This window comes from Sciurus vulgaris (assembly GCF_902686455.1).
Source record: "Sciurus vulgaris genome assembly, chromosome: 16".
Lineage (NCBI taxonomy): Eukaryota > Metazoa > Chordata > Mammalia > Rodentia > Sciuridae > Sciurus > Sciurus vulgaris.
The window spans coordinates 4,973,846-4,999,991 of NC_136477.1; the positions used below are offsets into that span (position 1 = coordinate 4,973,846).

The window sequence follows — 26,146 nt, forward strand, 5'->3', positions numbered from 1 at the left end:
GGAAGACAGAACCTCAGACATTGAACACAAAATATATAATCTTGAAAACAAAGTTGAACAAACAGAGAAGATGGTAAGAAATCATGAACAGAATCTACAAGAATTATGGGATACCATGAAAAGACCAAATTTAAGAATTATTGGGATTGAGGAAGGCTCAATTGATCCAAAAAAGCCATTATAATTTATTGTTATTCCAGATAGAAAATCACCTACTGGAGTATTCTGGCAAGAAGGGCCTTTATTTGGGGTTCATTTAGTTTGCTCCCCTACTAAAACATTGTTACCTTATCCTGAAGCCATAGCTCAACTAATATTAAAGGCACTAAAATCTTCTATTAATGTATTTGGATTTCATCCAATTACCATTATAACTCCTTATAACAAAAACCAGCTTTCATGGCTTTATAATTCCTCAGATTCATGGACTATTATTAAATGTTCCACCCAAGCTATATTTGATAACCATTTTCCAAAGCATCCCTGTCTTCAATTTTGTATCAATAATCATGTAATTTTTCCAAAAGTTACTAGAATCAGCCTATTCCGATGGCTCCTGTGGTATTCACTGATGGCTCTAAGACAGGGACCGGAGCTATTAGTTACCAGGGTAAAGTTCAAACTTTATTTTCCCAGTCACCTCTGCTCAACATACTGAAATTCTCGTTGTTATCAAGGCTTTTAATTGTTCTCTGACACCCCAATTAACATATATTCAGACAGTCTTTATGTGGTTCAAGCTCTTTCTAATCTGGAATGTGCAGGACTTATTACTCTCACCTCTGCGGTCTCCGGTCCTTTACGGACTTTACAACAATTGATATGGGATCACAGAGACCCCTTCTTTATTGGACATCTCAGAGCCCATACTAATCTGCCTGGACCCTTAACTGAGGGAAATAGATTAGCAGATACGGCTACTAGAGATATACATATTTTTTCTGCGCTGGAATTGCTCAAAAGTTCCATCAACAGTTTCATGTTAATTCCACCACTCTAAAACTCAAGTTCAACATTATAAAGATGCTGCCCATGCTATTGTTAAATCTTGTGGCCAATGTGCAGTCCTCCATCATCCACCCTCTATAGGCGTTAATCCAAAAAGATTACCTAATCATTTCTGGCAAATGGATGTTACTCGTATCCCAGAATTTGGTCATCTTAAATTTGTTCATGTGTCTGTGGACACTCACTCAGGAATTATATTTGCATCTCTCCATAAAGGAGAAAAAAACTAGAGATGTGATCACCCATTCTCCTCAGGCCTTCTCTAATTGGGGTGTACCTAAACAAATCAAAACTGATAATGGCCCAGTGTATACCTCAACTTCTTTTAAACTATTCCTTACAAAATTTGACATCACCCTTACTACAGGAATACCTTATAATCCTCAAGATCAAGGCATTGTTGAACATGCCCATCTCACCCTCAAAAATACACTTTATAAACAAAAGGGGGTAATTGGGGACACCATCCGTCACCAAAGGACAAACTTTCTGTTTCCCTCTTTATTATAAATTTTTTTTGTTTGGGTCGTTCTTTTATTTTTTCTGTTCCCCCCTACCCCTCCCACACCTCTTTTCCCTCTATTCAGTCCTTCCTTCCTCCATTCTTGCCCCCCTTCCTAACCCTAACTCAAACCCTAACCCTAACCCCTCCCTCCCCCATTATGTGTCCTCATCCACTTATTAGCGATATCATTCGACCTTTGCTTTTTGAGATTGGCTTATCTCACTTAGTGTGATATTCTCCAATTTCATCCATTTGCCTGCAAATGCCATAATTTTATCATTCTTTATGGCTGAATAATATTCCATTGTATATATACCACAGTTTCTTTATCCATTCATCAATTGAAGGACATCTAGGTTGGTTCCACAATCTGGCTATTGTGAATTGAGCAGCTATGAACATTGATGTGGCTGTATCTCTGTAGTATGCTGATTTTAAGTCCTTTGGGTATAGGCCAAGGAGTGGAATAGCTGGGTCAAATGGTGGTTTCATTCCAAGTTTTCTAAGGAATCTCCACACTGCTTTCCAGAGTGGCTGCACTAATTTGCAGCCCCACCAGCAATGTATGAGTGTACCTTTTCCCCACATCCTCGCCAACACCTGTTGTTGCTTGTATTCTTGATAATCACCATTCTAATTGGGGTAAGAAGGAATCTTAGGGTGGTTTTGATTTGCATTTCTCTTATTACTAGAGATGTGAACATATTTCCATATGATTGTTGACTGCTTGTAGATCTTCTTCTGTGAAGTGTCTATTCATTTCCTTAGCCCATTTGTCGACTGGATTATTTGTATTCTTGGTGTAGAGTTTTTTGAGTTCTTTATAGATTCTGGAGATTAGTGTTCTATCTGAAGTATGATTGGCAAAGATATTCTCCCACTCTGAAGGCTCTTTCTTCGCATTGCTGATAGTTTCCTTTGCTGAGAGAAAGCTTTTTAGTTTGAATCTATCCCAGTTATTGATTCTTGCTTTTATTTCTTGTGCTATGGGAGTCCTGTTGAGGAAGTCTGGTCCTAAGCCGACATGTTGAAGATCTGGACCTACTTTTTCTTATATAATTTGCAGGGTCTCTGGTCTGATTCCAAGGTCCTTAATCCATTTTGAATTTAGTTTTGTGCATGGTGAGAGATATGGGTTTAGTTTCATTCTGTTGCATATGGATTTCCAAGTCTCCCAGCACCATTTGTTGAAGAGGCTATCTTTTCTCCATTGCATATTTTGGGCCCCTTTGTCTAGTATGAGAAAATTGTATTTATGTGGGTTTGTGTCCGTGTCCTCTATTCTGTACCATTGATCTACCTTTCTATTTTGGTACCAAAACCATGCCCTTTTTGTTACTATTGCTTTGTAGTACAGTTGAAGATCTGGTATTGCAATACCCCTGTTTCACTCTTCCTGCTAAGGATTGCTTTAGCTAATCTGGGTTTCTTATTCTTACAGATGAATTTCATAATTGATTGCTCTATTTCTGTAAGGTATGTCATTGGGATTTTAATTGGAATTGTATTGAATCTGTATAGCACTTTAGGTAGTATGGCCATTTTGACAATATTAATTCTGGCTATCCAAGAACATGGGAGATCTTTCCATCTTCTAAGGTTTTCTTTAATTTCTTTCTTTAGTGTACTGTAGTTCTCATTGTAGAGGTTTTCACCTCTTTGGTGAGATTGATTCCCAAGTATTTTATTTTTTTCAAGGCTATTGTGAATGGGGCAGTTTTCCTAATTATTCTTTCCAAAGATTCATCACTTATGTATAAAAATGCATTCGATTTATGTGCATTGATTTTACATCCTGCTACTTTACTGAATTCACTTATGAGTTCTAAAAGTTTTCTGGTGGAATTTCCTGGTTTCTCTAAATATATAATCATATCATCAGGAAATAGGGATAGTTTGAGTTCTTCTTTTCCTATTCATATCCCTTTAATTTCTTTGGTATGTCTAATTGCTCTGGCTAGAATTTCAAGGACGATATTGAATAAAAGTGGTGAAAGAGGGCATCCCTGCCTTGTTCCAGATTTTAGGGGGAATGCTTTCAGTTTTTCACCATTTAGAATGATATTAGCCATGGGCTTAGCATAAATGGCCTTTACAATGTTAAGGAATGTTCCCACTATCCCTATTTTTTCTAGTGTTTTGAGCATGAAGGGGTGCTGTATTTTATCAAGTGCTTTTTCTGCATCTATTGAAATAATCATGTGATTCTTGACTTTAAGTCTATTGATATGGTGAACGACATTTATTGATTTCCTGATGTTGAAACAACCTTGCATCCCTGGAATGAAACCCACTTCATCATGGTGCACTATCTTTTTAATATGTTTTTGTATGCGATTTGCTAAAATTTTGTTGAGAATTTTTGCGTTGATGTTCATTGAGGATATTGGTCTGAAATTTTCTTTCCTCGATGTGTCTCTGTCTGGTTTAGGTATCAGTGTGATATTGGCTTCTTAGAATGAGTTTGGGAGGGTTCCCTCCTCTTCTGTTTTATGGAATACTTTGAGAAGTATTGGAATAAGCTCTTCTTTAAAGGTTTTGTAGAACTCGGCTGAGAACCCTTCTGGTCCTGGACTTTTCTTTGTTGGTAGGCTTTTGATGACCTCTTCTATTTCAGTACTTGAAATTGGTCAATTTAAATTGTGTATATCCTCCTCGTTCAGTTTAGGCAATTCATATGACTCTAGAAACCTGTTGATGTCTTCAAAATTTTCTATTTTGTTGGAGTATAGATTTTCAAAATAGCTTCTACTTATGTTTGTATTTCAATCATGTCTGTTGTGATATTTCCTTGTTCATTCTGAATTTTAGTGATTTGGGTTTTTTCTCGTCTTCTCTTTGCTAGTGTGGCTAAAGGTTTATCAATTTTGTTTATTTTTTCAAATAACCAACTATTTATTTGGTCAATTTTTTGTATTGTTTTTTGTTTCAATTTCATTGATTTCAGCTCTGAGTTTAACTATTTCCTGTCTTCTACTACTTTTGGTGCTGGTCTTCTTTTTCTAGGGCTTTGAGCTGTAGTGTTAGGTCGTTTATTTGTTGAGTTTTACTTCTTTTATTAAATGTACTCCATGAAATAAATTTCCCTCTAAGTACTGCTTTCATAGTGTCCCAGAGATTTTGATATGATGTTTCTTTGTTCTCATTTACCTCTAAGAATTTTTGAATTTCCTTCCTAATATCTTCTGTTATCCATTCATCATATAATAGCATATTGTTTCATCTCCAGGTGTTGAAATAGTTTCTGTTTTTTACTGTTTTATTTATTTCTATCTTTAATCCATTATGTTCTGATAGAATACAAGGCAGTGTCTCTATCTTCTTGTATTTGCTAACATTAGCTTTGTGGCATAATATATGGTCTATTTTAGAGAAGGATCCATGTGCTGCTGAGAAGAAAGTGTATTCGCTCTTGGTTGGATGGTATATTCTGTAAATGTCCGTTAAGTCTAAATCATTGATTGTGTTATTGAGGTCTATACTTTCTTTGTTCAATTTTGTTTGGAAGATCTGTCCAGAGGTGAGAGAGGTGTGTTAAAATCACCTAGTATTTTTGTGTTATGGTCTATTTGTTTTCCAAAATTGCGAAGGATTTGGTTGACATACATGAATGAACCACTGTTTGGGGCATTGATGTTTATGATTTTTATATCTTTCTGATTTATGCTTCCCTTAAGCAGTATGAAATGTACTTCTTTATCCCTACTGACTAAGTTTGGCTTGAAGTCCACATTATCTGAAATGAGGATGGATACTCCAGCTTTTTTGCTGAGTCCATGTGCATGGTATGTTTTTCCCCATCCTTTCACCTTTAGTCTATGAGTATCTTTTTCTATGAGGTGAGTCTCTTGCAGGCAACATATTATTGGATCTTTCTTTTTAATCCAATCTGCCAGTCTGTGTCTTTGTTTGATGAATTCAGGCCATTAACATTCAGGGTTATTATTGAGATATGATTTGGTTTTCCAGTCATTTGGTTCATTTTTTAAATTTTATTTATTTATGTATTTATTTATTTATTTATTTGACATGACTTGTTTCCTCCTTTATTTGACAATTCCTTTAGGATAATTCCTCCCTTTGCTGCTTTGCTTCTTTGTTTTTCATCTCTTCCTCAAGGAATATTTTGCTAATAATGTTCTGTAATGCTAGCTTTCTTTTTGTAAATTCTTTTAGCTTTTGATTATCATGGAAGGATTTTATTTCATCGTCAAATTTGAAGGAAAGTTTTGCTGGGTATAAGATTCTTGGTTGGCATGCATTTTCTTTCAGAGCTTGAAAAATGTTCTTCCAGGCCCTTCTAGCTTTTAGGGTCTGGATTGAAAAATCTGCTGATATCTGTATTTGTTTCCCCCTGAATGTAATTTGGTTCTTTTCTCTCACAGCCTTTAAAATTCTGTCTTTATTTTGTATGTTAGGTATTTTCATTATAATGTGCCTTGGTGTGGTTCTGTTGTAATTATGTGTATTTGGAGTCCTATAAGCCTCTTGAACTTGATTTTCCATTTCATTCTTCAGATTTGGGAAATTTTCTGATATTATTTCATTGAATTGATTGTTCATTCCTTTGGCTTGTTTCTCTAGGCCTTCCTCAATCCCAATAATTCTTAAATTTGGCCTTTTCATGATATCCCATAGTTCTCGTAGATTCTGTTCATGATTTCTTACCATTTCTTTTTTGTTCAACTTTGTTTTCAAGGTTAAATATTTTGTCTTCAATGTCTGAGGTTCTGTCTTCCAGGTGTTCTATCCTACTGGATATGCTTTCTATGGAGTTCTTAATTTGGTTTATTGTTTCCTTCATGTCAAGGATTTCTGTTTCATTTTTTTCAATATCTCTAACTCTTTATTGAAATGATCTTTTGCTTCCTGTATTTGCTCTTTTAACTGTCGATTGGTGTGATCATTCAGTGCCTGCATTTGCTCTTTCATCTCAATCTTTGCTTCCCTGATCATTTTAATTATGTACATTCTGAACTCCTTTTCTGTCATTCTTCTGCCATGCTGTCATTGGGTTTTATTGATGTAACATCTAGATTTGTTTGGGGCATTTTCTTCCCTTTTCTCATATTGTTCAAGTATCAGTGGACCGCTGAGATATTGCAGATTTCCTCTATTGACTTATAATGTCCCTGAAGATTTCTAGTATATCCCCTCTTAGCCTTCAGTAGGCTGAAGTCTTGGAGGAAGTTGATAGCGTGGTGCTCCCCAAGGAAGCTGCCTCTCTAGGAGTGGTGGCCTTCAGGTGGGGTATATTCCTTCTAGTGGGCAGAGGTACCTCCACTTGTTGACCAATGGTCATCCAAAGGGGAACTAGGCTGCGGGCTGAGGCAAGGCCTGTTTGGGCCTGTGTCTCTAATTTTACCGTCCTTGTGGGAAAACCTCACCCGGCAGGGAAGACTCACCTGGTGGGGAGGTCTCGCTGGTCAGTTCCCCTCCTAGAGGTTCCCCTATCTACAGCTACCGCCTGGGCTGGGCTGCCTTCCTCTGCAATGTTCCCAGGGGCCCGGCCCTACCTCCTGGGCCTGGGAGCCTCACACTTTGCAGACAAGCTCCTTGGCTGCCTCTCCTTAGAGAATCTGCCCACAGTCCTGGAACCTTTGCTCTGCCTCTTAGCGTGTCTCTGTGCGGCTCTTCCACCAAGAAGCCTCCTAGGTCCCGGGACCCTGCTCTGCACCTAATCGCCTGGCTATGCGGCCCCTCCTCTGAGCCACCACCTGGAGTCCCGTACAATCGCTCCAAGTCCCAGTGACCCACCGCATGCTTCTTCCTCCAGACAGCCGCCCGGTGTTCCGGAGCGGTCACTATGAGTACACGCAACTCACTGCATGCCTCCCCCTCCACCAACCGCCCGTAGCCCTGGGCAGTCACTCCGAGTCCAAGTGACCCACCCTGTTTCTCCTCCTCCTCCAGGTAGCCCCCCAGATGTTCAGGAGCAGTCACTCTGAGTCGCTCTGAGTCACTCTGAGTCCATGTGACCCAGTGCATGCCTCCTCCGGGCAACCGCCAGGAGCTCTGGTGTGGCCACTTGAGACCAAGTGACCCACCATGCTCCTCCTCCAGGCAGCCCCCCGGTGTTCAGGAGTGGTCGCTTTGAGTCCAAACAACTCACCACCGCCGCCTCCTCCTCTGAGCAGCCGCCTGGAGCTCCAACACAGTCACTGCGAGTCCAAGCACAACCCACTGCACTCCTCCTCCTCCTCCTCCTCCAGCCCCCCGGTGTTCAGGAAAGGTCGCTTTGAGTCCAAACAGCTCGCCACACAGCTCCTCCTCTGGCATCTGCCCGTAGCTGTGGTATAGTCACTCCGTATCCAAGCGGCCATGCTCCTCCTCCTCCTCCTCCGGGCAGGCCCAGTGTTCAGAGGTGGTCGCTCTGAGTCCAGCTTGCCGAGCAGCTCCTCCTCTGGCAACTGCCTGTAGCTCTGGTGCAGTTGCTCTGAGTCCAAGCGCCTCACCACGCTGCTCCTCCTCCTCCTCCTCCTCCTCTAGGCAGGCCCCGGTGTTCAGGGATGGTTGCTCTGAGTCCAAACAGCTCTCCTCACAGCCCCTCATCTGGGCGGCCACCTGGAGCCCCAGTGGTTGCTCTGAGTCCCAGCGCTGTGCTGAGCGGCCTCCTCTACACTGCTCCCAGTTGTCCGAGTTCACTGCTCCAGCGGGGAGAGGGGTGTCTTGCCGGGCAGTTCTACTTCACAAAGTTCTCTGTGTTCCGGGATTCCTCCCCAATGGGAGAGACTCACCGGCTGCTTTGAGTTGGTCCCAAGTCTCTTAATATCTCCTCTTTTGAATCCTGAGTCCTGGAGCAACATGAAATGCAGCCACCCTCTAGTCCGCCATCTTGAAAACCCTATTATAAATTTTTTAACCTTGGATAACAAGGGTCTCTCTGCTGCAGAGCGGCATGCTAACCCCGTAAAAAGCAACAGGGCCACCATAAGATGGAAAGATGTTCTTGATGGACAATGGCATGGCCCGGATCCAGTTCTTTACTGAAGACGAGGCTCTGTTTGTGTTTTCCCACAGGATAAGCCAACACCTATCCGGGTGCCTGAAAGACTGGTGCGAGTGATAACGACTATACCACAAACGGAAGAAGTAAGGACAGAAGATGAAAAGTCATCAAAGACATGTGCTCATTTTGACCTGCCTCATCGGTATGGTGACTAGTCACAGTTTTGGGGGCTATTAAAGACATTCCCCTACCCACTCCCTCTAACTAGCACTTCTCAGTGTACCCAGCCATATTTTCTACCAATGATTCAGCAGGAGTGCCCTGTGTTCCTTATGATAAAACACAAGCAGCTGTGAATTGGACGTTTGTCTTGAGTTATCAGGAACTCTGTGTTTTCAGATTCCTGGTTACTTACATAATGCTTGGCATTTACCTAGCTAATTATACTGATGGACACTTATCAGCAAAGATACTAGAAACCCCATCACAAATGCCCTCCTTTTCACAAGAAAAAGGTATAAGTGATGGATGGGGAGAAGGAACCATGTTACAAGGTATTGCACCAAGATTGGACTATAATAAAACTTGTTATCAAATAATTTTCCTTTAGATGTGAAGATAGGCCACCTCAATGGCCACCTATTTGGCAGGTCCTGTGTAGATTGGTATTATCCAAAGTGCCCTCACCCAAAGATCATTTTCTTACCAAGGACCAGGAACAGAACAAAATAAACAACTTGGCATGGAACTAATTTTACAACAACAAATTATGATACCCTAACTGGTCCTTCTAATCCTTTTACTTTGTGGACAGTGTGCGGATCATTAGCCTGTTTCAATATTGTCCCCATGGCATTTCTTTTAGGGGGACAAGTGAGATACTCCAATATTATATAATTATACTTATTATAGTAATGGCAATACAACATGGCAGGATAATGTAAAAAGTGAACTGGAATAATCAAGATGGAAAAAATCATACCTATCCACCTCCCCTGTGTGCATGTCCCCACCTTTTATGTTTCTTCTCACATCCAATGTAACCAACTCTTCAACACTAAATTTTTCAGATTATTCTTGTGTTTTAGCTCAATGTTGGAATGCATCTACCCATACCCTGGTGGTGATTTTACGAGTACCAAGATACCTGCCTGTTCCAGCGGATGTCAGTTCCCTCTCTGATACTCTCCTAAATAGACAAAAAGAGATTTTGGCATAACAGCTGCAATTATTACAACAATAGTTGCATCAGCTGCTGCTGCTGCAACTGTGCTGCTGCTGCCCTTGCCACTACAGTTCCTACAGCTCAAGCTTTAAATACACTCTCTTCTGCTACTTCAGAAGCATTACTTACCTCAAGATCAGATAAGTACCGACTTATGTAAAGGAATTCTGTTATTAAACCAAAGGATAGATCTACTCCAAGAACAATTAGATATTGTAGAACAAATCATTTCTATGGGGTACTTTTATCATTCTATTGCCCTCTGTATTACTACAGTTCCTTATAACAATTTATCTCTTGCTGTTAATATTCTAAACAGCTATCTTCTCTATTATTGGGTACTTGGACCCATAAATTTGACAATTTAACCACACAATTACAATACAAAATCACTACAATTAATCGCACCAAAGTAGACATCACAACTCTGGCATTACTGTTCATACACTATCCAACCAGGTTCTAGGATGGGGTCCGACAAAATTGGCTACAGATGGCTATCTTAAGAGTGATATTTTAATAGCAAGTATTTGGATTTACAACAAGATTAGACAAACCTGCCAATTACAAAGACATCATGCTACTGTGATTAAACAGGCATTTGCAGCTCTAACTGCAGAAAATACTCCCCACATATGGCTTAATATGCTGGATCGGTAGTCAAAGACGGTAAGATTCGTGGGAACTCATACCAACCTAAGACAGGGTCCTGATGCCTGGAGGTCAGGATTCGATGAGGGGTAAGGATGATGTTCGCCATGGACAACCTAAGACAGGCATAATCCCAAGCCATGTAATTAAATAATAAGAGGGAGGGCTTAATATGCTGGATTGGTAGTCAAGAACGGGTAAGATTCGTGGGAACACATACCAAACCTAAGACAGGGTCCTGATGCCTGGAGGTCAGGATTCCGATGAGGGTAAGGATGCTGTTCGCCATGAACAACCCAAGACAGACACGGTCCCAAGCCATGTAATTAAATAAATAAGGGGGAGATGTTGGGGGCATTGCCGGCACCCTTCCCACCATTACTCTCTCCAAGATGGCGCCTGGCATGGTGCCACAATGAGGCTGCAGCACAATGCTAATAAACAGGAAGCACGTCTGATTGGCAGTTGATTCCTTTCCTGGTCCGTGCTGAGCTCGTGACCAGTGCATGCACCCATCTCCTTAGCCTGGAGCCCACACATCTTTCACATGAACACTCATGTGCACTTACTCTGATTGGCTTATGCCTTTGCTTCTGCTTATCAGTTTGTTTTACTAAAAGATATATATGAAAGCAAACAAAGAATAAAGAGAGAGACCCTTACTACGTGTGTGTGTGTGTGTGTTGTGTGTGTGTGTGTGGTGTGTGTGTGTGTTTTATCGCTGCTGGAAGATGATACACCACAACTAGCAAGGTATGTGTCCTCTGGGTATTTGGACAGATTAGCTGTCTGGATAAAATGTTCAAAACCTGAAATCTCCCCATGGTGATGAGAAAAAATGAGTGTGCCATGGAATGGGTCCAGGATGAAATGGTTCTCACCTGACGTGACATCCAACTGAGAGGTGGTGACCCAGATTTTTCAAGTGTCCAAACAGTCTGAAGTTCCAAAGCTCATGCCCAGGGCAGAGTCCACATCACCAAAAATGATGTTGACAATTGCTGTTGAAGTCATTTACTGGTTATAATACACATAAGGCCTTTTTAGGTGTAATGACACACTGGAGGGGATCATATTCACAAAGGCTATGCAGGTTCCACTCCTGTCCATCTCTACTCTCAAGTTTGTGAGAAATAAAATGCCTTTCTCATCTTCTGAGATCACCAGCCCCACCCAGTTCCAGCTGAAATGAACCATCAAGGACACCATGCCAAAGGCCAGAGATGTGTCCTTGGGAGCCATCTGATAGAGAAGGAAACTAGCCAGGGTCACCAGGATGGTTCAAAAGGCCCAAAGGTGAGCTGAGGGGGAAGAACATGGTGGTCATGTGAGGAAGAGGGTTGGCACCAGGCACCCTCTCAGCACTGAAACGTGCTCTACAATAGGTTGAAATGGTGAAACTGAAAATTTGCTTGTCCTGTTTTTCTAATCACCTCCAAAAACCACATCCTCCAAGGGTACTGATAGTGTCACAATTCTGGGAAACACTTTGTCCTATTTTCTCTTCTCTATTCCAAAGAAAACACATGTGGATACCCCAGCAGACTCTGAGTCCTTATCATTTGAAACACTTTGACAGGCATACACTTACTCTTCTCCTTTCGCTGTCTATTGTACCCTGACAAAGGCACCAAAGGCACCCACCCTCACCTGTGGAAATTTGTAGAGCTCCAACAGTGTTCCAACTTGGGCAGAAGATGTCCATGCTGTTCCCATAAGTAATGCCTCAGATTTGCTTTCTTTCCTACAGGTATAATTAGAAATGGCCATTCCCAGCCCTGTGACCCAAATGAGGGTGCTCTTCATGGTCAATCGATGATTGTGCACAACACTATGAAATTCATATCCCAGAGACATGTTGGGTAAAAGATGAAGGTTCCTCTTGATCTCCTCAATGGCACAATCCAATGCCAGACATACTGGTAATATCTTGGGTTGCAACCTGCACAGATGGCAGAGGGGTCTTTAGGGATAAGACTTCAACCATGATTATCCTTAAATCAAATGCAACATCTTGTTTGAATGGAATACTTGTTTCCCTCAAAATTCCCTATGTTGAAACTATTCCCCCAAAGTGATGATGTTAAAAAATGAGATCTTTGGATGTTAACTAGGATTAAATATGGTCATGGGGGCAAATCTCTCAGAAGTGGGATTAGTGCCATTTTGAAAAGCCCAGAGAGAGCTTGCTTCATCTCTGCAGGAAGAGAACACAGTGAAAAGACTGTCTGCCATCATGAACTTGGAAGGAGGACCTACCAGGTGACAAATCTGGCATGCACAAGTCTAGAAATTCCTGTCCTCCACAGAGTGTGAAAATAAATATTTGTTCAGTAAGCCACAACAAACTCAAATGGTTTGCTGTTACAGCCACTTGAACTGCCTGAGTCTATGACCTAATTAAAAATGAATGCCCACCTCTAGTCAATCTTTACCTACAGGTGGCTTCTGTGAGGCCTTTAGCTTTGTAGCTAAAGCAAATAACAGAACTTCTACTCTTCCTCCTCCTCCTCTTTATTTCTATCTGAGGTCACAAAATATTAAAATGATATAATACATAAGATAACAATTAGTATTTCTTTGTGATTGATTACAATTTTATTGTACTATCAATGGGTCATTTGACTTGTAAATTGAGTTTTGTCATTTCCTCCCCATATTGGATTTCATCATAGCCCCTGGGTTTTAATTTGTCTAGAGCATATTTGTAGCTCCTGTCATTTCTTGACCAGGCATTGTTCCACACAGTTTTTATTAAGCATTTCTCCTTAAACAGGATATATGTAAATTTGTGATTTTCCTGTCCTGTTTTGGAATCTGGACCTAACTGAAGAAGTGATCATTTGCACTTCTGTGATTATGAATGTGCTCACTTTGCTCTCATTGTCTGTTCTTGATTTGTTTTTCTAGAACTTCTTTCTTCTACCTGAATGCCCACCGCTGGGCATGCTCTCTGAAGTGGGCAGGCACCTCCTCTGTGCAGTTCAGGGCCCTGGACCTTGCATCTATCCCTAGGGAACCACTTTTTTGGGTCTCCTGTATTTTATTCCTCATTTCTCTTCCACATCTACTTTTTTTCATGTTTTCTAGTCCTTGACTTTCTGTACTGCTCACATTCCTTCAGAAGTAGAATTTAGTCCTCTCTATTCCTGTGTCCTATATCACCCATTGGTTCATGTTTTAGTATCTACAAGGTTCCGTGCTATTCTCCGAATAGATCATTTTTTAAAGTTCTAGGATTCCTCATTTTTCTGTTATTCCATCTTTTATTTTTGTGATTGGTTTATACAGACCGTTTATATTTTGAATTCAGTACATCCAACACTGAGAATCTGGAGCTCAAATCCTACTGTTTCTCTACTTTAAGTACCATCTGTATTGTCACCATTAACAATGCCTCATTTCCTTGGGTGCTCATGAATTTGTGAACTCATCCTTATAAATCTTTGACTTATGGAAAACTTGGCTTCTTTATCTAGGACCTTTTCCTCCCAGAAGAATGTCATTGTCTTCTGCTCCCTGACATGTGAGGTGACACCAAGTTGGATATTTTTTTTCTTTCTATGACCTCAAGTTACCTGAGAGTCCCAATTTCAGTTTCTCCAAGTTGCTTGTGACCTAAAGAAAACTCTTCTAATTGTTGGATTATCATTTAAACATGATTTTACCTTTGGTCACATGCATGTCTCTGTCCTAGGAGATTTCTTTGATGAACTCATGATAGCTCATGAATGCAATTAAAATTGTACTTTATGAATGATCTTTCCACTTTATAGTGGCTTGGCTTCTCGGCAATGAATGTCTGCCCCTCTGATTCTTTCCTTTCATATAAATGTATTTATTGGGTAGGGAAAATAAATTTCAAACCACGTTGGTGTCCTTGGATTTCATTAAAGAAAAGAGCAAAGATATTCTCAAAACTGTGATGCATAACTCATATTTGTAAAATGACAAAAAAGAATTTATAAAACCACCAGGAGAGAGAGATATATCCATGTTCAGCCATAGATTCTGATTCAGTAGCTCCATCATATGAGCAGGAACTATTGAAATCTAGTTGGTGAAACCACACACTAGAAAAATCCTCATTAAATACTGAAATTAACTATATTAATTACACTTGCATAGCTGTGACCAAAATACCTGACAAGAGCAATGTAGAGGAACAAAAGTGTATTTTGGGTTGTGGTTCCAGAGGTAAAGTCCATGGTCAGCTGGTTCCAATGATCTGGGCCTCAGTTGAGGGCAGAAGTACAGCTTCTTAACCTCATGACAGACAGGAAGGGTGGGTGAGCACGTCAGGGACAATTCTAAATCCCAGGTTCATGCCCCCATGACCTACTTCCTCCAGTCACTCTCCCTGCCAATAATTACCACCCAGTACAGGAGTCCTTCCAAACTATTGATCCATCATGTGGACCAGTCCACTGATCAGGACACTCTCTCATAATCTGATCATTTCAGCTCTGAACATTGCTCCATTGTCTAACATTAACCTTCTGGGGACATCACACATCCACACCATGACACCATCAATTAGAAAGTAGTAACATGGAGCTCAAGAGACAGAGAGGGAGGGGGAAGAATGACGTGAATGAAAATGCCTGATTCAAAAGAAAACTTCTTAGCATTATATGTCTCGAATAGTAAAAAAAAAATGGTAATAGTACAAGCATGTGAATTAAGTCTTAACTAAAGTTAAGTAAACAAGGAATAAAAATAAATTTGAAATAGTTGAGGAGAGGAGACTGGAGATTGAAACAGAATAAGAAAAAATATCAAATACGACTAAAAGAAAAACAATTAGCTGGTCTGGTTCTTTATAAAGAATAAAATAATTGACATTACTCAGATAAGTGTAATGAAGAAAAATACTCTAGGGAAAGCAAATCCTGACAACTTTAGGTAAGGAAATTTATAAATGAAGGCATGCAAGCAATTGTAAATCCATTCCTTTGACTTCAGGGAAAGGACTGTGAAATTTTAAAATAAAATGTAGTCCACTAAACTCACGCAAATAAAAATAAAGAGAGAAAAATATGCAAGTAAGAGCTATGTGGGTTCCACAGAGGTTTTAAGAAAAGTATTCAAATTCAGAGCAAGACTATATGGATTTCATATAAGTTATTCACAGAACATAGGAATAGATAATCAGACTTCTAAGAAACTCTTAAATAAAACAAAAAACAGAAAAAAATGAAATGTGGGTTATTGATGGAACTCATGAGTTTGCTACCAACATCCAAATTTAGTTAGAACAAATGTTTCCTGCATAGAGCTTAGATAATCTTTCTAAGTCCTCACAGTTATATCTATTCCCAAAGAAAAAAATTGCATTATGTTCATTGAAGTATAAAAAATATTTTATAAAAGTATAAACTATTCTGAGCAACTATTTCTGAGTAACCATATTAGTTCTGTTAGAGACTTTTTTTAATATTGTTTAAAAAAAAAAAAAAAACACTAAAACAGTAACCCCATCCTAACTCACTCAACTTTGAGAGGTATGTGAGGTTGATGGATATGATAATTAGCTTGATATAATCATTCCATGTCAAAACCACATGCCAAAGTGTTACCCTGCACCCCATAAATGCATATAATTTTTGCCAATTAAAAGTAAAATTAAATGATAAAACTAAAACTCTTTCAAATGAATACCCATAGCAAGTGTGGTGAGGGCTGGAGCTCCCAAGGGTGTTGGGCATGTAAGGACACACCCCCTCCAGCATTGCTCTGACGGACAGGCACTCTGCCACCCCACACCTGAGCCAATGCTATGAACACTGGCATCGGCACTGTTGGCATCTGTGACCTCCTGTTGCTGGAATGGAATAAGGATGAGGAAAAATCTGTGTCACTCACATTCCCATGAAATCAGACAATCCTGTTAGCAATAGAATCATCTATTGGGTTTCCTAAGCTGTTAGATGACAGGCAAATGAGGATAGAACAGCAACAGGCTGCAGTGTTGTTCACCTGGAAATGTCTGGAAAATATGAGAGGGAAGAGAACTAAGAAAGACACTCAGAGGTCAACCAAGGACAAAAAGACTGTGTGGTTGTCAATGGCTATTAGAACAGGCAGTCAATGCTGATGGGAACACATATGTAGAAACAAGAAAAATCACACTGAATTCTTGGATAAAAATATAAAATTCTACTAAAAATCCTAAAAACATTTAAAACCATGTTGCAAGACATCACTATTCTCCAAAAAGTACTACAAAAGGTACATCTGGGCAAGAGGTTTCGAAAAGTGTTTTACAAAGTAACAGCATATTTTCCTTAGTCTAAGTGGTAGACTGAGTCAGAAATCTTTATCCTATGTACTTGTATGATTACACAAATGGTATGAATCTACATCACGCAAAAACATAGAGATGAAAAGATGTACCCTGCGATGGGCTGACAGATCTGACTCCATGAGAATGTTATAGGCCAGACTCTAAGGGAAATAACTAAACAGACTGCATTTTGCTCTGAGACTCCATGTTATGTAGGAAATAAGCTTCTCCCATGGGAACACCCCGCCTCTGTACCCATCATCAGTTACTTGGTGCGACATGTTTAATAATATACAATGGCAACTCCTGTGTAGTAAAAACTTGCTCTCTTTAAATTTCCTATTGCTCCTAAACCATGTACCATGTGAACAGTGACTGTGTGGATGTTAGTAACCATTCTTTAGTTTGTACCTAGGTAAGGGTCATTTGACCCACTTCCCCCTCTGTCGATGATCTCATGATGTTAGTTTGTAAAATCATAGCAACAGACACTTATGATTAATGTGATTTTTGGTATAAGAACCCCTACAACCCTGTGGTCAGGGCTGTTCTCCCAGTAGCCATTCTTTGGGGCATTGTGTGAGACAGTCAGCCGGCCGGCTTAATAAAGACTCTCAAATTTGGACTTCTCAGTGGTGATCAGTCTGTTATTAAGTTTCATCCCATAACATAACCCATTTGTGTACAATGAATCAATGCAGTCTGTAAAAAATTAAAAAATAATTTTTAAAAACGTTACAGCAAAATTTCCTTAGTCTTCTGGTAACATGAAAATTTTCAGCTCCAGCAATTAGAGAAATGCAAATCAAGACTACTTAAGATTTTGCTCACTCTAATCAGAATGGAACTATCAATACAAGAAACAATGAAATGTTGGCAAGGATGTGAGGAAAAAGGTACACTCCACATTGCTGGTGGGAATGCAGGTGCAACCTTATGGAAAGCAGTATGGACATTCCTCAGAAAACGTAGAACAGAACCACCATTGACCCAGTCATCCCACTCATCAGTTTATACCTAAAGGACTTAAAATCAGCATTCTACAGTGACACAGCCACATTGATGTTTATAGCAGCTCAACTCACAATAGCTAAACTATGGAACCAACCTAGATGCCCTTCACAGATGAATGGATAAAGAAAATTGGGGTATATAATTTTATATAATTTGTGGTATATACATAATTATGGATGATGGATATTACTCAGTTTGAAGAAGAATAATGTTATGGAATTTGCTGGTAAATGCATGTGGTAGAGAATATCCATGCTAAGCAAAATAGCCAATCCCAAAAACAAAGGTCAAGTGTTTTCCTCTGTTGTGCAGATGCTAATGCACAATAAGTGTGGGGGTCAGAACTAGGAAGAACTAGAGTTACTCTGGGTAGAGTGTGGTGTGGAGAGGGAAAGGGGAATGGGGGTAGGAATGCTAGTAGTGTGTACCTCATGTATATATATGATGCTTGACAAATGTGACCCTACAATATGTACAATCAGAAAATGAGAAATTACATTCCATTTAATATGATTTATCAAAATGCATAAATGCATTTGACTGTAATGTATAACTAATTAAAAGATATAAAAATTATTTAAAAATTATTGAAATTTTTAGTAAAAGGAATTAAGAATATAAGGGAAGAATATGAAAAATAACATCAATAGCTATAACACTTTTGAAGGATGTAAAGGTATCAGAAAACATAGCTGCATCAATAGAAAGAATTGGTACATAGAGAGATGACCTGGGTTTAGCATAAGTGCTTCATGCAACAGAAAGGTGGATTAGGTAAATGAGAAATAAATTACTCAGTGATGAAAATAAATGATTATGTTGTACAAAGTTGTTTATATGCTCATATTAATACAAAATAAAACTCGCAGGCTTTCAATTGTTCTTGAACACAAATAAAGTACTAAAATTAACTTTTGTCTATTAAATTGTAGATTGTTTTCAAATGCATAAAGAATAAACAAAAAATGATGAGATTTCACTCTATCTGAAAACTCACGTTCTTTTACTTAAATATGCCACACTCAAAAGTGTTTAACACAAGGAGCACCATGAAATTTCTACAATAATTGACAACCAAATATATCTTTCCCACAAAAAGAAAAATGTTCTTTTAAACACGAAAGGTCTGTACTTTAATAGAATAGTAAAGAGCAATTCTTTCAAGAATATATTCTTAACAGTATATATTAATATGATTGACTTCACTATAGACTATAACGGTGATCAATGAGAAAACATTTGTACACATCAAATCAAGCCAGAAACATTTTAATTAAGTGTGAAAGAAAATAGTACCCCTGCACAGCTGCAGAAAATGTCAAGGATGTTTCTAGAGTGTGCTTAGCAAAGAGCCTCAGGATATTTTCAAACATGGCTTGCACCAAAAAAATGATAATGACCCAAGATGAGAGCATTCAATACATATCGCCCTATGATATACCTATATCACACATCATTTTGTACTCTTTAAAAGATAAAATATAAATGGTCGATGTACAACAAAATAAAACAAAATATCGATAGTCTTGTTCCCAAATGTGGGCAGCTTGCATTGGCACACCTGGCACTCCCTGATCTGATTGAGGACCCGGGAAATCCATCCTTTCAGCAGCCTCCCCCTACTCACTGGAGCACCAGCCAGAACACCCTGAAATTCGGCGTCATATGTTTATTAACGAGAGCATGGGCTACAGAACAGACACGGATAATACCCACGTCTAAAGAGGGGCCTGTGTCCAACTGAAGCAGGATCCCATTGGAGGCATAAGACTCCATGAATCTCATTCAAGACCTGATTTCCAGCTCCTGGAGGTAGGGGGCACATCTGGCATGAAATCATGATGTGCAGATTATTCCAAAGAAAAACTAAAAATCTACAGGAAGAAGTCTGCCCGAGAGCATGGGGAATGAATACCAGTGGCCCCTGTAGGTGTTAGGAATTATATGCTGGGGAAGAAACTAAACCAGACCCAAAGCTCTGTGGAAGTGACCATGTGTGGCAGTGTCTTAATGCTCAACCCAGGCCAGGGCTTGGGCTGCTTTTCTAAGGGACGTCACTGGGGCCCATGTCCTAGCAGCTCTTCAGAGTGAAAGAGATGATGGACCAAGGTGGAGACTGCTGTCTCTCTCATCTGCCAGACATGAAAAGGGGAAGCTAACAGGAAGAAAATCAAAATCCTCTCTTACCCCTTTGAAAGGGGGAAAGTACTCAGCAAGAAAAGAAAATATCCCGGTGGGTCTTGGATGGTGGGTTGGGAAAAACAGGACAAGGGAGTGTGTCTCCCTCCTTCCAGACTCCTCGGCATTACTCATTCCGATAATCACACAGAAAACATATGAATGAAAACAGCACTTACCACAGGGAATAAATCAACTCTCCTGTCAATTCTCTGTCCAGCGTGTGTTGAAATGTGAAAAGGGGAAAGAACCCACCAATCACCATGACTCCATCCTTGTGTACATTGTTGTTACTTCTCAAGCATCTGGGAATGCCTAATGTGCAGAAAAGGAAGGGGAGCTTCAGGACCATCAAGGCAAAAGTCAAGACAAACATCTTAGAAGCATCTGCAAAACCCTGAGGCCAGCAGAGGGACCTACAGAACCAGGGAGGTCAGACAGCAGGACATACACCCAGGGGCAAGTGAGCAACTGCCTCTCTGAGGGCTCCTTTGCAGTGGGCCAGAGAGGCCAGATTCCTGCTGTGACTCCTTGCTTCCCTACCTCCACCACTTCCCTGGAGGAACCTGGGACACTTTCTGTCCAGCAGCTCTGCATCAGAGGTCCTCACTCAGGAAAAAGCACAGGTTGGAAAACATGTGTGAGTGTCATCTTCTCCACCGCAGGTGCTAAGATTTCATCCAGGACCGAGAGACAAGGCCCAGGGACAAATTCCTCTTGAGCACACTTGGTCCCAAGCCTGGGTCGAGGACACTGCACCACCTGCAGTTGAAATGATGAAAGTGGATTTCCCCAGAGGAGGTAAAGCAAGATGTGAGGTGAAAGGTCACAGAGGGTACATGCCAGGCAGGGTTCATCAGAAACACTCAGGCGTGAGAGGATCCAAGATGGTGAACTAGAGGGTGAATGCATCTCCCATCACTCCAGAATACAGGATTCAAGAAGGGGAGGTACTGAGAGATTCAGACTAACATATAGCTGCAGGGTGAGTCTCTCCCACCGGGTGAAACTCAGCCCTGGGTGGCAGGCCCAGACAGGGGCAGCTTCAGGGACCAGGACAGGGCAGCCAGAGACTTCCCCAAGCAGCCCTGCTCCCTCCAGCAACAGGCTCTTTCCACAGCCAGCTTCTTGGAGCAGGCTGCCCAGTGAGAGCCTTTCTGCACAGAGACAACTCCAAGCCCCGGACCCAGCAGCAGGCCCTGGCCTGCAGGTGGCTTCTGGGACCAGGGGAGGGCAGCCAGAGATTTCCCCAAGCAGCCCTGCTCCCTCTGGTGGCAGGCAGGCAGGCTAGGGGCAGCTTTCTTAAGAAGCACAGCATCATCAAGTTCCTCAAAGACTTCAGGCTACTGAAGGCTGGGAGGTGACATACTGGAAATCTACAGGGACACTATAAGCCAATAGAGGAAAACTGCAATATCTCAGAGTCCCACCGATATCTGACCAACACGAGAAAACAAGGGAAGAAAATGTCCCAAACAAACCTAGATAATATATCATTAAAACTCAATGACAGCACAGCAGAAGAAATGTCAGAAAGGGAGTTCAGAATGTACATAATTAAAACAATCAGAGAAGCAAATGAGGGGATGAAAGAGCAAATGCAGGCATTAAAAGATTGCACCAATCGACAGTTAAAAGAGCAAATACAGGAAGCAAATGATCATTTCAATAAAGAGTTAGAGATAATGAAAAAAAAAACAAACAGAAAACCTTGAAACGAAGGAAACAATAAACCAAGTTAAAAACTCCATTGAAAGCATAACCAATAGGATAGAACACCTGGAAGACAGAACCTCAGACATTGAACACAAAATATATAATCTTGAAAACAAAGTTGAACAAACAGAGAAGATGGTAAGAAATCATGAACAGAATCTACAAGAATTATGGGATACCATGAAAAGACCAAATTTAAGAATTATTGGGATTGAGGAAGGCTCAGAGAAACAAACCAAAGGAATGAACAATCTATTCAATGAAATAATATCAGATAATTTCACAAATCTGAAGAATGAAATGGAAAACCAGGTACAAGAGGCTTATAGGACTCCAAATATACAAAATTACAACAGACCCACACCAAGGCACATTATTATGAAAATACCTAATATACAAAATAAAGACAGAATTTTAAAGGCCAGAAGAGAAAAGAATCAAATTACACTCAGGGGAAAACCAATAAGAATATCAGCAGATTTTTCAATCCAGACCCTAAAAGCTAGAAGGGCCTGGAACAACATTTAACAAGCCCTGAAAGAAAATGGATACCAACCAAGAATCTTATACCCAGCAAAACTTACTTTCAGGTTTGACAACATAATAAAATCCTTCCATGATACACAAAAGCTAAAAAAACTTACAAAAAGAAGGCTAGCATTAGAGAACACTCTCAGCAAAATAATCCGTGAGGAAGAGATGAAAAACAATGACGCAAATCAGCAACAGGAGGAACTAGCCTAAAAAATAGCCGAATAAAGGAGAACCCAAATCATGTCAAAAAACAAAAATGAGTCAAATGACTGGGAATACAAATCATATCACAATAATAACCCTGAATGTTAATGGCCTGAACTCATCAATCAAAAGACATACACTGGCAGAATGGATTAAAAAGAAAAATCCAACAATTTGCTGCCTACAAGAGACTCATCTCATAGAAAGAAATACCCATAGACTAAAGGTGAAAGGATGGGAAAAAATATACCGTGCACATGGACACAGCAAAAAAGTGGGAGTATCCATCCTCATTTCAGATAATATGGACTTCAAGTCAAACTAGTCAGAAGGGATAAAGAAGTACATTACATACTGCTAAAGGGAAGCATAAATCATCAAGACATAACAATCATAAATATCTATGCCCCGAACATTGGCTCATCCACGTACATCAAACAAATCCTTCTCAATTCCAGAAATCAAATAGACCACAACACAATAATACTAGGCAATTTTAACACACCTCTCTCACCAATGGATAGATCTTGCAGACAAAAATTGAGTAAAGAAACCATAGATCTCAATAACACAATCAACAATTTAGACTTAACAGACATATAAAGAATATACCATCCAACAAAGAATGAATACACTTTCTTCTCAGCAGCACATGGATCCTTCTCTAAAATAGACCATATTTTATGCCACAAAGCAACTGTTAGCAAGTACAAGAAGACAGAGATAGTACCTTGTATTCTATCAGATCATAATAGATTGAAATTAGAAATAAATGACAGAATAAAAAACAGAAACTTCTCCAATACTTGGAGATTAAATAATACACTATTATATGATGAATGGATAACAGAAGACATCAGGAGGGAAATTTAAAAATTCTTAGAAGTAAACAAGAATAAAGACACATCATATCAAAATCTCTGGGACACTATGAAAGCAGTACTTAGAGGAACATTTATTTCATGGGGCGCATTCAACAAAAGAAGTAGAAATCAACAAATAAACGACTTAACACTACAGCTCAAACCCTAGAAGAAGAAGAGCAGACCAACACCAAAAGTAGTAGAAGACAGGAAATAGTTAATTTCAGAGCCTAAATCAACAAAATTGAGACAAAAGAAAAATTAGGAAAAATTAACAAAATAAATAGTTGGTTCTTTGAAAAAATAAACAAAATTGATAAATCCTGAGCCACACTAACAAAGAGAAAGAGGGAGAAAACTCAAATTACTAAAATTCGAATGAACAAGGAAATATCACAACAGACACGAGTGAAATACAAAACATAATTAAAAGATATTTTGAAAATCTATACTCCAACAAAATAGAAAATTTTGAAGACGTCAACAGGCTTCTAGAGACATATGAATTGCCTAAACTGAACGAGGAGGACATAAACAATTTAAATAGACCAATTTCAAGTACTGAAATAGAAGAAGTCATCAAAAGCCTACCAATAAAGAAAAGTCCGGGACCAGATGGGTTCTCAGCCGAGTTCTACAAAACCTTTAAAGAAGAGCTCATTCCAATACTCCTCAAAGTATTCCATGAAATAGAAGGGAGAGAACACTCCCAAACTCATTCTAAGAAGCCAATATCACCCTGATACCTAAACCAGACAGAGACTCATCAAGGAAAGAAAATTTCAGATCAATATCCTTAATGAACATCGACGCAAAAATTCTCAACAAAATTTTAGCTAATCGCATACAAAAATATATTAAAAAGATAGTGCACCACGATCAAGTGAGTTTTATCCCAGGGATGCAAGGTTGGTTCAACATCCGGAAATCAATAAATGTCATTCACCATATCAACACACTTAAAGTTAAGAATCACATGATTATTTCGATAGATGCAGAAAAAGCATTTGATAAAATACAGCATCCCTTCATGCTCAAACACCAGAAAAAATAGGGATAGTGGGAATATTCCTTCACATTGTAAAGGCCATTTATGCTAAGCCCATGGCCAATATTATTCTAAATGGTGAAAAACTGAAGGCATTCCCCCTAAAAACTGGAACAAGACAGGGATGCCCTTTTTCACAACTTCTATTCAACATCATCCTTGAAACTCTAGCCAGAGCAATTAGACAAACCAAAGAAATTAAAGAGATACAAATAGGAAAAAAAGAACTCAAACTATCCCAGTTCCCTGAACAGAGGAACCTGAAAATTCCAGTAGAAAACTTTTAGAACTCATAAGTGATTAAATAAAGTACCAGGTTACAAGATCAATGCTCATAAATCCAATGCATTTTTATATATAAATGATGAATCTTCAAGAAGAGAAGTTAGGAAAAGTACCCCATTCACAATAGCCTTGAAAAAAATAAAATACTTGGGAATCAATCTAACAAAAGAGGTGAAAGACCTCTACAATGAGAACTACAGAACACTAAAGAAAGAAATTAAAGAACACCTTATAAGATGGAAAAATCTCCCATGTTCTTGGATAGGCAGAATTAATATTGTCAAAATGGCCATACTACCAAAAGTGCTATACAGATTCAATGCAACTCCAATTAAAATCCCAATGATGTGCCTTACAGAAATAGAGCAAGCAATTATGAAATTCATCTGTAAGAATAAGAAACCCAGAATAGCTAAAGCAATTCTTAGCAGAAAGAGTGAAGCAAGGGGTATCACAATACCAGATCTTCAACTCTACTACAAAGCAATAGTAACCAAAACAGCATGGTATTGGTACCAAAATAGACGGGTAGATCAATGATACAGAATAGAGGACACAGACACAAACCCAAATAAATACAATTTTCTCATACTAGACAAAGGTGCCAAAAATATGCAATGGAGAAAAGATAGCCTCTTCAACAAATGGTGCTGGGAAAACTGGAAATACTTATGCAACAGAATGAAATTAAACCCCTATTCTCACCCTGCACAAAACTCAACTCAAAGTGGATCAAGGACCTCAGAATCAGACCAGAGAACCTGCAGAGTATAGAAGAAAAAGTAGATCCACATCTTCAACATGTCGGCTTAGAATCAGACTTCCTTAACAGGACTCTCATAGCACAAGAAATAATAGCAAGAATCAACAACTGGGATAGATCCAAACTAAAAAGCTTTCTCTCAGCAAAGGAAACTGTCAGTAATGTGAAGAGAGAGCCAACAGAGTGGGAGAAAATCTTTGCCACTCATACTACAGATAGAGCGCTAATTTCCAGAACATATAAAGAACTCAAAAAACTCTACACCAAGAATGCAAATAATCCAATCAACAAATGGGCTAAGGAAATGAACAGACACTTCACAGAAGAAGATGTACAAGCAATCAACAGATACATGAAAAAATGTTCAACATCTCTAGTAATAAGAGAAATTCAAATCAAACTACCCTAAGATTTCATCTCACCCCAATTAGAATGGCAATTATCAAGAACAAAGCAACAATAGGTGTTAGCGAGGATGTGGGAAAAAAGGTACATTCATACATTTCTGGTGGGGTTGCAAATTAGTGCATCCTCTCTGGAAAGCAGTATGGAGATTCCTCAGAAGGGTTGGAATGGAACCACCATTTGACCCCGCTATCCCACTTTTGGCCTATACACCAAGGACTTAAAATCAGCATACTACAGAGGTACAGCCACATCAATGTTCATTGCTGCTCAATTCACCATAGCCAGATTGTGGAACCAACCTAGATGTCCTTCAATTGATGAATGGATAAAGAAACTGTGGCATATATACAATGGAATATTACTCCACCATAAAGAATGATAAAATTATGGCATTTGCAGGCAAATGGATGAAATTGGAGAATATCATGCTGTGAGATAAGCCAATCTCAAAAAACCAAAGGACGAATGATCTCCCTGATAAGCGGATGGTGACATATAATGGGGGGGGG

The 26,146-nt window shown here is 39.5% G+C and overlaps 1 pseudogene across 1 annotated transcript in view; it reads right to left on the bottom strand.

The window, feature by feature from the left end:
• LOC306646487 (vomeronasal type-2 receptor 116-like) overlaps positions 1-19,414 on the bottom strand; it is a 59,405-nt pseudogene extending 39,991 nt beyond the window's left edge. The window contains exons 1-3 of the transcript in view: positions 19,266-19,414; positions 11,357-11,596; positions 9,579-9,651 (exon numbers count right to left, since the gene is read on the bottom strand). The product of the transcript in view is annotated as a vomeronasal type-2 receptor 116-like (transcript). The remainder of the gene's footprint in view (positions 1-9,578; positions 9,652-11,356; positions 11,597-19,265) is intronic.
• Positions 19,415-26,146: the final 6,732 nt, after the last annotated feature.